Source organism: Podarcis cretensis, assembly GCF_951804945.1.
Source record: "Podarcis cretensis genome assembly, chromosome: 8".
Lineage (NCBI taxonomy): Eukaryota > Metazoa > Chordata > Lepidosauria > Squamata > Lacertidae > Podarcis > Podarcis cretensis.
In genome coordinates, this window is record NC_137177.1 from 46,663,166 (window position 1) to 46,675,966 (window position 12,801).

Sequence of the window (12,801 nt, forward strand, 5' to 3'; positions counted from 1 at the left end):
AAAGCCCTATTTAGCTTAGTGTTGTTTACATTAACTGACAGCAGCTCCCCAGGATTCTAGACAAGGGACATTCTGATTTCTGATATGCCAGGGATTGAACCTGGGACGTTCTGCAAGCAAAGCAGATGATTTATCACCAAATTATGGTCCTTCTCAAAACTGTAGCTGGTTTCAAATCAGTGGTCCATCTCCCCTGAGCACTGAGTGGCAGACATCCTACCAGTGAGCTATAATTCTTTTGTCCTCATTTTTCCAAGCTCAGATTTCTGTTTTAAGATTTGTCCAACAGGCATTGTAGATATTAAAGCTTATTCATATAGCCCATGCAAAGCCTTCACAGGGCTTCATATACAGTTGATGTCTTTTCTGCCCGTCAGCTAGATCAAGCAATGATCCATTTTGATTTCAAAGTGCAGTTTTGTTACAGATCTGTGGCCAATGCATTTTGAGAAAATGAATTTATTCTCATATTATTATTTTGTTTTTAAAAGTCTATATTTACCATGTGGATATAAAACAGTCTTGTGAAGACACAGAATTATATCCAAAAAGCCACATAGCAATGGTCGTAGTGTGGAATCCACCTCCCCCACACACTAAAAGCTAGCCTTGCACTGCAAAACATCAGAAAAGGGCTGCCGGAGTGCATTGTTGATGGAATTTAATTCTGAATGATATTGAAAGGGCAGAGCCAATGCGTAGCTCATTTTTGGGAAAGATAACATATGTGAACTTGTTATTTCCTCCTTTTAACATATAATGACCTTGTCTGTTGACTTAATGAGGAAATTATACATGCTGCACTCTGACTTAACAAACCCCTCAGAATTAAAGAGAGAAACCAAAAAAGATAGGAAGAACCAGGAATGCTGTATTCCTAAGACAGCCATCTGGAGTAGCTGAAATAATGCTTCAGTATGGCATTTAGATGCCTACTTCTATTGGGTACACATAACTGATGACCCATCAAGTCAACCACAGCAATCCAGCTGCACATGGCAGGCAACCAGGAGCTTGTTGTTTTCGCTTTCCTGTGACTGAAGAAAACAGGGGAGCTTGTGTCAAAACCAGAAGCAGCTCATTTGGTGAGATGGAGTGTCAGTTCTAGCTTTCCAGCAGTGGGGTTAATGATGCTTACTGAAGAACCAGCCCACCCATGAGGTGAGATGAAGTGACCATCTCAAGTGGCAGGATCCACAGGGCTGGCAGATTCGGCCCCTGCCATGTGCCGACGGCAGCTGACGTAGCAGTCACTTCAGCTTCTCTTCCAGATGCCACCCCTTTCCAACAAGTTTCTGTCCCCCTCCCAGCGCCACCCCTAGAGGGGGTAGGAGTAGTGATATTATCCCCCCCCCCAGTAATTTCGTTCTGTGAATAATCACCTTTCTAGAATCCTCTCTGATTGAACACCATGATTTTCCCTGGCTGCTGCTGCAGCAGCAACATTTTTGTCTTGACTGTTCCTTTCTTTGCTCCCTCCGAGATTACATGTGTAACCAGTCCCTACTGGTTACTACTCACTTCATAAACAGATTGACATTGTGATGCTATGCAGCCCATTTGATATGACTGTGCGTTGGTATCACTGAGGCAAATGAGGACAGTTGAGGCTGAGGGCAACATTATATTAGTTCCATCAATTATCCCACCCAAACAGGGATCATAAAGTGAATGGGGAGTGTCACAATGTTACATACTAAAGAATAGTCAATCGGAACTGGCTATGTAGTGATGTCACTGAGAAAAAGAAACCGAAACTAACAAGAGAAATAGGCAACTCTCCCCCCCCCCAGGGGTATTGCGGGGGGGGGGCAACAACTCTGAGTAATTTCGGCTCTATTTTAGGTTTGATAAGACTGGAAAAAATTCTCAGGAGAGTTTCACATACTCCTAGTCGTAAAAAGACAAACTGTTTAAAAGCCATTCAACAGCCACTGAAAAGCTCTTTGGGAAGCCTGAAGCCCACTGCTTATAAAGTCAGATCTTACTATCTCCAAAAAATGTCTAGAGAGCTCCCTGTGTTTTGAAGTAGGAGGTTTTTTTTTTTAAAAAAAAGGATGTTGTATACTCTTGTCATTTTTCAGAACTCCCTATAAGTGTAATGTAATAGTGCCAAAGACACATCTCACTGGGGGGAAATAGTGAATTTAGGGAATTGCTGTTTTATCAGCCATTGCCTTGCAGGAAACAAGGTAGATGAAAGGACCACACCATGTTGTCTCATAAACATGTTTCAGGAGAGAGAAGATCAAACACTTCAGTACAGCATTTATCTTTCTTTAAGTGAACACTGAGAGAAGCAGACAGATATTTGGTAAGCTTCACTTGTTTTGGCTACCAAACATTTTCTTGGATGCTCAGGGCTAGCCCTACACAGTTTGATGCCACAGACCAAGGACAAAATGTTCTCCCATTCATTATACAATAGCCAACCAAACTGACAGGTGAATACTGCAGGAAGGTGAATTCCAGTGCATCTGAGAGGATCAGGTGAGATTAGGAGGTGTGGGGAAGGCCACATGGCACCACTGCACAGTACCCCAACCTCTGCCACCTGAGGCAGCCATGATACTCTGACTAAAGATGGGGTCCTATAGTTGCCATGCCAGGATTGTGGAACTTGTTTTCCTGGCAGGCCAGATTGGTGTCTCCCCCTGCTGGCAAAATCTGGCTCATGAGGGGTAGGGTAAAATAAGGATTGGACCCACTAGCAAGATCAGACTTTCCACTCCTTTCCTACATGCCAGCATTCATTCTTTTGAACACATAAAGAGGGCTAGAGGTATATAAATAGCTATGAGCTGAGTGAAGGCTGAAGGTACCTTGGGAGGGGGCAAATAAATATAGGAAGCCACCTTATACTGAGTCAGACTATTTGTCAATCTGGCTCAGTATTGTCTATGCAGACTGGCATTGTCTATAAAGAATTTCAGCTTGACCTGGTAACTACTGCTCCCACACTTGAGTGGGGACAATTTTGCCACACCCCAGCTACCTTGGAAAGCAGTCTCAAAATGGTTTTGCCTGGGAAGGAATTGGGGACAGGTCAGGTGGGTCATGAAGCCAATCAGGATAGGGAAGAAGCAAGGATTTATAAACCGACTCTGCCTCAAACACTCCACTGATCTCTTTGCCTGATTGGCTCTGATTGAGGCTGAAGCCTGACAAGACAGAAGTACTGTTTTTGGGGGACAGGAGGCAGGCTGGTGTGGAGAACTCCATGATCCTGAATGGGGTAACTGTGCCCCTGAAGGACCAGGTGCGCAGCCTGGGAGGCATTTTGGACTCACAGCTGTCCATGGAGACGAAGGTCAATTCTGTGTCCAGGGCAGCTGTTTACCAGCTCCATCTGGTACGCAGGCTGAAACCCTATCTGCCAGCAGACTGTTTCACCAGAGCAGTGCATGCTCTAGTTATCTCTTGCTTAGATTACTGCAATGTTCTCTACGTGGGGCTACCTTTGAAGGTGACCCGGAAACTACAACTAATCCAGAATGCGGCAGCTAGACTGGTGACTGGGAGCGGCCACGGAGACCACGGTGTATAAATAAATTACTATTATTATTATTATTATTATTATTATTAATTTGCAGTGCCCTCTCTCTCTCCCTTCCTATACTGTATGTGATTTGCTAGTTGCCTGCTTGGAAGCTGAGAGGAATTTATTGTGGGTGACCCGGGTTGGTTTTAGGGCTCCTCTTCTTCACATACTCTATATTGCTGGAAGTCCTGTTATTGGAATGACATTTTTTATTGATTTAATTGGCTTTCCATTAGGGCAGGAAAGACAAGTTATGATCTGGTGAAGTAAATATCTGAGACATTATTGGGCTAAGGAATATGCACCAAACCAGCAGGATCACAGTGTTCTTGTCAGGTTCACGTATCCAAGGTTCTTGTAGCAAAAATGAACAATTCCTTCCAAACCTTTTCTTCAGGGCCACATGTGGAACCTGTAAATGTGCCCAAGTGTGGGGAGGAACCAAATTCCTTCCACCTTGGGGAACTTCTCTACCTGGACTCTATTTTGATTTGGCTAATTATGTCTATTTTGTTGTCTGTAGATCCTCTGTGTTGTTATATTTGAATAAACCTTTCTCACTACAGTAATGGTTTCTTTAATATGCTGGCAAGTCACAGATTCAGCCCATGGCCTTCTGCATGCAAAGCCAATACTCTACCACTGAGCTATAGTCCTTCCTTCCTCAGCATCTGATAACAGTAACATATCTGCAGCCTTGTAAGAGTACTTGCTATTTATCCCCACTCATGCTCTACATGCATGCTTGTAAACAAATCAAGCATTACAAATTGTTACGAGTCTTCAGCGCTCTTTCTCATCCAAAGGAAACCAGATCCAGATAGGGCTATCCTAGGAACTTCTCGCCACCTGGCAATCTGAGGAGTTTGCAACAACAGTGTTTTCTCTGCACTCAGCGGTGATGTGATGGGAGACAGGATCAAATATAACAGATACCATAAAGTCAGTGATGTAAGGTTCAGTAAGTCACATTGGACATGTTCATTTCAAGGGTAAGACACAAGGGAAATTATTTGACAGCCCATTCCTGGAGCAGGAGGAAGGTGTTCAATAGTGTTCCAAAGCTGACCAGAGTACACCCTTTGGGCTGTTTTACAGAAGCTTGTAAAATCACAAACCTGTTGAGCAGACTACAAGAGAGAAAGCACATAACCTGCTAATATTTATTGAGGGAAAGGAGAAAGAGATCATAATGCTTTTATCATGGTGTTTTCATTTCTGTGCCAACAGCCTGATGGAATGTCCAATAAAGCCAGGAGGAAAGGATGCTACCAGAAGCCAACATATTAGAAACGCCTGCTACAAAATTGGTCCTGTACAGGGGGTTAGACACAAACACAATACTAATTCTTATTTTTGTTTATTCACCAAGATAATCAACAATACTCATCTTCTTAACCTGGTGCTTTCTTTTTAATGGTTCATCTTTGCTCCTTCTATTTTTGTGGTCTGGCTCTTGCAAACTGATACCAATCTCTGAGTGGTGAGATGCATGGGTAGGCAAACTAAGGCCCAGGGGCCGGATCCAGCCCAATCACCTTCTAAATCTGGCCTGCAGACGTTCCAGGAATCAGCATGTTTTCACATGAGTAGAATGTGTCCTTTTATTTAAAATGCATCTCTGGGTTATTTGTGGGGCATAGGAATTCATTCTCTCCCCCCCAAAAAAATATATAGTCCAGCCCCCCACAAGGTCTGAGGGACAGTGGACCGGCCCCCTGCTGAAAATGTTTGCTGACCCCTGGGTGAGAGAGTCCAGGGGTGCCTGTACTTACCCAGGGTTGGGTTTCCATGGAATGGAGGTCAGCATAATAGATAATGACAATGTTGGAGATTATGATGATCTTCAATCACCTTTTACATGTGTCTCAAGGTAATTCACAAATATATCATGCAAACAGCAAAAAAATAGTTATAAACATACTACAAAACAGCTACAGAGAGGTTTTTTAAAAAGGCAAAATGAACCCCCAAGGCACAGTCCTTTCCATCCAACTGGAAAAGCTCCTTGAAACAAAAATGCCTTTAATTGTTTCTGGATAGCACAGATAGCTGGCGTCTGTCATCTCCCAACAGGAATGCTGTTCCACAAAACAAGGACACAGAAAGTCTTGCTCTGAGTTATTTTGGAGCTGATATTTTAGGGACCTGGAGGAGCAGCTCTCCTGCAGAACATAATGTAACTGGGTATAGAAGGAATAAGGTGGACCTTGTTGCCCACCATAGATACAGTGTTAATAGAAGGGAAAGGATGAGAAGAATTCAAGCAAGCCCTTGAGTTCAAGATCCTTAGTTGTTTCAGAACGTAGTTAGCTATTATTTCCTTAATAGGATTGTACATGAATTTCCATCATGGAAAATATTCATATTCTGCTGATAAGAAGTTGATATCACATTCTGGTTCTGGTTATATAATTGCATTAATGCACAACAAGGATCTTAATGGAAAGAAGCCAAGAAGGGACAAGTTTTGTAACAGCAGATGGGTTGACTGAAATAAATATAATATTTTCAAATGCAAAAAATAGTTCTGTGCTCTTCAAGATTAACCTGTCAAAAAACTCTGATTTTCCCCATCTTAAATATACCTCTCTATCAGAGAAGAGCATTCCAGATGTCCTTTTATTTTCAATAATTAAATCAGTTCAGTAATATAATTAGAAGAAAGCTGTAGGATGATCCAGCTCCTTCTCCAAGGTTTGGCCACATGACAATGTCAAGCTTTCCACTGGGTAACAAAGTAGTTGTTAACTCCCTTAATTGCAGCCACTGGTGGCGCTGTGGGTTAAACCACAGAGCCTGGGACTTGCCGATCAGAAGGCTGGCGATTTGAATCCCCGCAACGGGGTGAGCTCCCATTGCCCAGTCCCTGCTCCTGCCAACCTAGCAGTTCAAAAGCACGTCAAAGTGCAAGTAGATAAATAGGTACCGCTCTGGCGGGAAGGTAAACGCCGTTTCCATGCACTGCTCTGGTTTGCCAGAAGTGGCTTAGTCATGCTGGCCACATGACCTGGAAGCTGTATGCCGGCTCCCTCGGCCAATAAAGCGAGATGAGCGCCGCAACCCCAGAGTTGGCCACGACTGGACCTAATGATCAGGGGTCCCTTTACCTTTAAGAACAAACCAGCATTTCTTACTGAAATGAAATGTTCATAGGAGAAAAGGTGAAGTACCCCTTCCCAACCTGTCATTTCTCCACTTGAATTTGCAGCTTATTCAAGGAGAAGTCCCAGTACACATGCTTTGTATGCAGAAGATCCCAGGGAAAAAATAGATCCCTGGAATATCCAAGGCAGGTTGGGAGGGGAACAACAAATGGAGAGCTACTGTTGGATCCTGTAGATCTGGGCTGGGCAATCTGAGGCCTAGGTTGTGGTCCTCCAAGCTTCTCCAGGAGAGCCAGTGTGGTGTAGTGGTTAAGAGCGGTAGTCTCGTAATCTGGGGAACCGGGTTCGCATCTCCGCTCCTCCACATGCAGCTGCTGGGTGACCTTGGGCTAGTCACACTTCTTTGAAGTCTCTCAGCCAGACTCACCTCACAGAGTGTTTGTTGTGGGGGAAGAAGGGAAAGGAGAATGTTAGCCGCTTTGAGACTCCTTAAAGGGAGTGAAAGGCGGGATATCAAATCCAAACTCTTCTTCTTCTTCCACCTGGCCCTCAGTACTCCCCCTCAACACCCCATCTTCCAAAGGCACATCCCTAACTGGTCCTCTTTAAGTGTTTTTGTCTGCTGGAGCATGACCTTGAAATCTCTATTGTGTGTAGAAAGGTAAAATCTACATTCATTGTTCCACCCACTCTTGCCCCCCTCCTTGCCTATGACTGGCAAGTGGCACCCAGAAATACCGCACAACACATTTTGACAAAAGTCATGCCTCTGCAATTAAAGTAGCCATTTCTTACAGATGTTGAGGTGCACAATGAAAGCAAAAATAGCCAGTGTTTCTCAGAAATCTGCAATTGTTTATTATATAATTGAGGAATACCTATATACAGGATGTACCGCAAAGCCTGCTTCTGCATCCAACCGTAGTCAGCCAGCATAGAAGTAGATCACTTTCATGGTATCATTTCTCCATTGTTGTGATTTCTGGATGAGAACATTCACTAACCATACCACAATTGTTGGGAAAGAAATCCAAATGGGAATGGAAAATCATGTTTGTGATAAAGAGACAAAATGTCCCCTTTTCTGGTTTGCAAATTTCACTTCCTTGCAAATGTAACTAAAGTTAACTACACTATTAACACCTTTATGAGGCATCACATCGGCTGGATTTTCATTGCAGGCATCACTTGTGTGGTACTTATGAAGCTGGGGTAAATGGGAGTAGCCCACAAAGTCGCACAAATGACTTGCTCACCATGTGAGATTTTGCTTTATACTAACAATTGCATCATCTTATGTAAGCAATCATATAGCCACAACGTCATGACTCAACTGCATTACTCAGCTGCATGCCATTTGTCCTGGAGGTGGTGTGTATGATGGGCAGATGCAATAGGATGTTATGTGTCACAGTCAGGAGTTTGAAATACAGTGATACTAAATAAAATTGTGTACACAATGTGGACTGGGTTGTTTATATATGACCATCTTTGTAGCTCCTAAAGAGGAGCCAAACAACCAGTTTTATTGTGATTTTTGTGTTCAGCACCTCAAAATTAGTAAAGATAGGTTATTTTCATTTCATAGGCATTTTGTTCATTGTACAGTGAAATTTGTCCAGAGGCAAATGCAGCTGCTGTGTTGAAAAAAGGGTTCCGTGTGTGCGTGTGTGAGAGAGAGAGAAAGAGAGAAAACACACACACACACACACACAATTAGATATAGTGTTGAAATCCTGCTCATATGAACAGGCCAACACCTATGAGGAATACCCTAGTGTCTCACTACTTATCCTGAAATGGGTCAAGCCTTTGCAAGTGTGCCAGCTAAGGCTGTGCAATAGATTCAACTGTGTCCCAAGGCATATCAGGCCACTTCAGAAGGATTCAGGCATCAGCCAAGTTGTGTTGAGAAAGCAAATGTTCAATCCCCTCACACATGTACAAATACATTTCCTGGAATTACGACATAATAACATTACTAATATAGGACTTTATTAAAGGTTAGACAAACTCCTAGAAGATAAATCTCTGGAAAAGATATAGTAGATATTAGCAAGAATTGTGGTTGTTTGAGAAATTTGTTTTTTTAGGTTTCAAATAAGAGCTGATCTGATCAGCACCTCCTGGACTAATATATGGATCAGAACTTCATTATCTATCAGCTTTCACACTTACTAAATGTTCTCAAATGTTATAGTACAGTTTGTTGCTTTAAAAAGTTTCAAAATGCATGTAGAAACATATTTTTAAAGAGAAAATATATCTAAAAATACATAGTTAAATGCAAATTGCATGCATATTTTTATTTTTAAAATAATGATCACAGATGATATGGAACAGATTTATGGACTGATTCACCCATTCTTATCCACAATATGTAAATGGAACACGTATGTTCTGAGACAAATATAGTGCTATCAAATGGTTTTACCTTCGCACTTTGCTGTGAGCTCGTATCAGACTGGCCTTTGTTAGGAACAGGGTGCTTGAGTTAGATGGACTTTTGCTCTGACCCAGAAGGGTAATTCACATATAACAAATTTTGAACAGGGCTGTTGCAGGCTGCTTCCATGCAATACCCCAGCCAGTCTGATGGGATGCAGAGGCATCTAGCATGGAAGTGGAGATGCATTAGGGTAGTTCTTTAAAGATGCCACAATGGATGCACCACCACAGGAAGGACAGTCTGTCAGCATACTATACTTGTTCTGCCAATTCATTATGGAGCTAATTTAAATATGACACTATTAGCTTGGGACCAGTTTACTTTAGGGATCACTTTACCCCATTATGTGCCTTTTGGACCACTTCAGTCTGTGGAACCTGCACTTTTACAAGTGTCACACAATGTTTGTTCTGCATTTGTGAGGAGTCATTCCTTGAAAGTGTCAGCACTCTGCTCTGGAACTCCCTGCCTATTGAAAATGTTTCTGTTTCAGCAAGCTACTAGAGACACATTATTTAGATATATTTATTTTAAAAGTTTTATTGATCTTAACTTTGCTTTAAATTGTGGCTTTAAGCATAGCTTGGAGATTTATTTATAAATGTTCTAAATAAATAATAGAGCACATTATATGGTGGCCTTGGAGTAAAGTACCATGGTGGAGGAAATGGAGGAGTAAAGCACAGTGATGTATAGAAAGAAAGAGGCGTAGACAGGGGAGGAATGGAATGTTGGAAGAAGGGTTCCTTACCTTAATGGGGTCTAAGGAACTTGAAAGGGAAGAGAAAAGGGGAAGAAAAAGGGAAGGTTCTAGGGCTCTTAACTCCAGTGGTGAACCAAGAGAAGAGAAAGGGGAACAATAGTTCATAGAGAAACTCTATTTACATAGAAAGACAGTTTGTGATGAAGTCAGGACAACCAGGCTCTGGGCAGCAGAGACAACCAGATTTTCTCATAGACCAGAGTGTCTCTGAAGATAAAAGAGCTCCTGCAGTTCTGATGATCCTCAGGAACTTAGAAAGGGCAATCTTGACACAATTTCTGTTTCCATCAATGGGAAGATGCCAGTACATTTCAACACTTCTGAACTTTTCTGACTGTAGTTCTAACATTGCAGTGCTAAGAAACATTCTGAATCAAAATAGCTAGTGCTATTTGAAACGGTAGTGTGTTCTCAACAACTGTGTTCTTTGTACCTTTATTGCCAGAAGTTCCTTGGCAGGGGAAGAAGCAGCTAAAAGTAGGAAGTGCTCAGCAGGAAACTAATCCACATCAGCAGGCAGCTGGAGAGCCTGATCAAATGCATCTTTTCTCTTTCCAGTGTCTATGATGTTCAAATAATTCATGTTCTTAGCTAACTCTGGATAATATACTCTTCATTTGACACCCACTGTTATTTTGGATTCATAAGCATAACATTGTGGAATAATACTCTTATACAGGGTTATTTCTAAGAAGAACATAATCTTCCTTTGACGCTGACCTCATATGGTTGGTTTCAAATATTGCTGTAAGCACAGAGTAACTTATTGGAAAGAACTGCAAATGTTTGCATTAATAGTTGTTTCTCTCCACTCCACCCCTTTCCCCAGAGTAAAAATATGAAAAATGGTCTGGCTTAGTACAAGGCAGCTTTCTATGTTCCAGAGAACCCAAGTTCCTCAGGAGCTCATCAGGGGTTCCCAACAGGAATGTGTACTTGATACATGCACTTGTTTCATTTCATTTTTCATCTCATTTCTGGCAAATCATGTCTTTTTCTCTCTCCCCCCCCCAAAAAAAAAAAAAATCATTGTTGCCTCATTAATTTTATATCTCCTTCATTACAGTTATGTTCCATTTTAGTTGCTCATTCATTTTGTTTCCACTTTGGTTACAATGGTGATCCATTCTGCCTTCTGATGCTTATTACTTTGGTGTTTCCCATCCAAATGGGATGCAATTTTCAGAATAAGAACTACTCACCTAAGGCATCATACCAACCAGGTTTCAGGCATTGTTCAGGCAATAAAAAAGTAGGTGATGTTATCTAAGCAAGCTTCCCATTGCTTTATGCTTTGGTTTGAAGAAGTTTGTGGCCTTACACTTTCAGAGTATTCTAAGATCCTCCCCATGGTATAGAACAGTCCCTGGATGTGTCAGAAGCTGTAGTCAGGTGTAGGTCAGCAATAAAACACCTGGTGTCAATGAAGTTAACTCTTTATTCAAAGAAACCAAAATAACCCAGGCCTAGTGATCACAGCAAATCTTCCTAGTAGGCCTTGTCCCAATAAGGAAATTATGAAGACTTAAAATTCCCATCTTCCCACAGCTCTCTAAGACTCCTTCCCTGGGTCTTTCTCAGCAACCTGAGGTTCCTCTTTGCCCTCTTCATTCCTCCTCATGTTCTGGGAGACCACGGGAGAGGGGAGCTGGTCACAGCAGGAGGGAGAGACTCTCTGGCTTCATCAGAAGCCATACTCCACTTGACCCCCTCTCCAGCATCCTTTTCTGCCTCTGCCTCCGGACTGATCTCTGCCACAGCCTCTTCCTGCTCATTAACCCATTATCTCTTCTACTTACAACAAATCCTCCTCCCAGTCTGCTTCCTCTTTTCCTTCTGACCACTCAGTGTTGTCCCACCACCAACTCCCTGACTCCAAACCTTCCCCTGAGGGATCCCTTGGAGGTTGTCCAGCTCATGCCTCCCACCACTCCTTTGCATCCAGCCAGTCCATGACAGAATGTATCAATTTTGTAAGCAATGTTTCATGTCAGTTTCAGGAATTTGTCCTATGAGAAACGAATGGGAGAAGTAAAACAATGAGATTTTTCATTTGTTTCTATATTAGAATTGCTTCTCAAAGAAATGAATTGGAAATGAATAGGGGTTAATTTGCTTCATCTCTTATCCATAAAAATAAAAATAAATTGGCATCCTGAGTTCCTAAAATGAAGATCAGTAACAGCACACAATCTTTCCTGAAAGGTAGCTATCCCAACACTATGCATCTTTTCCTGTAATGAATCTGCAGGAGAGTTCTTTCAGTTCATACAGAACCATGGTGAGGCTGAAGAGGGATGAATGGCATGATTCCTTCCCACACCAAACTTGTCAATGCTTGGAGAAACATTAATGTGGGAAGAAAATGTATCATTTTTCTTGCCCACTGGTTCATTCATGCTCATCTTAATGCATAGGAAGATGTCCATAGGGAAGCCACCCCCAGGCCACTGTTGGTAAGTATAACACAACTGGAGCACTGTCCCAAGTCTCCTGAGACAGGGGATAGGGCAGCAGGTTTATTTAGGTAAGCTTATATTGAATAAAATCTTATCAAGTAAGATCATGTCAGGTAAAGTCAACGCAAACAGATATTCAGGTTCTGGAGACTGTATCTTCACTTGACATGACATGTTGAGATGCAGGCAGGCCTTTTCAGGACCATGGACAACTTCCAGTGCTGGCCATAGTTCTGTAAACTATTATGCCTCATTCAAACAAAGAAGCTTTATGAAGGCTAGAAAGACCATGTCTTCAGTTAGCCTTGGAGGAGTGGATCCAGTTTTAAAAGGTTCTTGCATTGTTCTGTTCTGGCTGTTTTCTATAAGTTTGATTAGAATGAGAAACTGCAGGAACTAGTCCTTGGAGTCTGTGAAAAGTGGAATTTCCAAGTCCTTAAGCTGGAAAGTGTAATGTACATGGTACAAGAGGAGATGTGAAA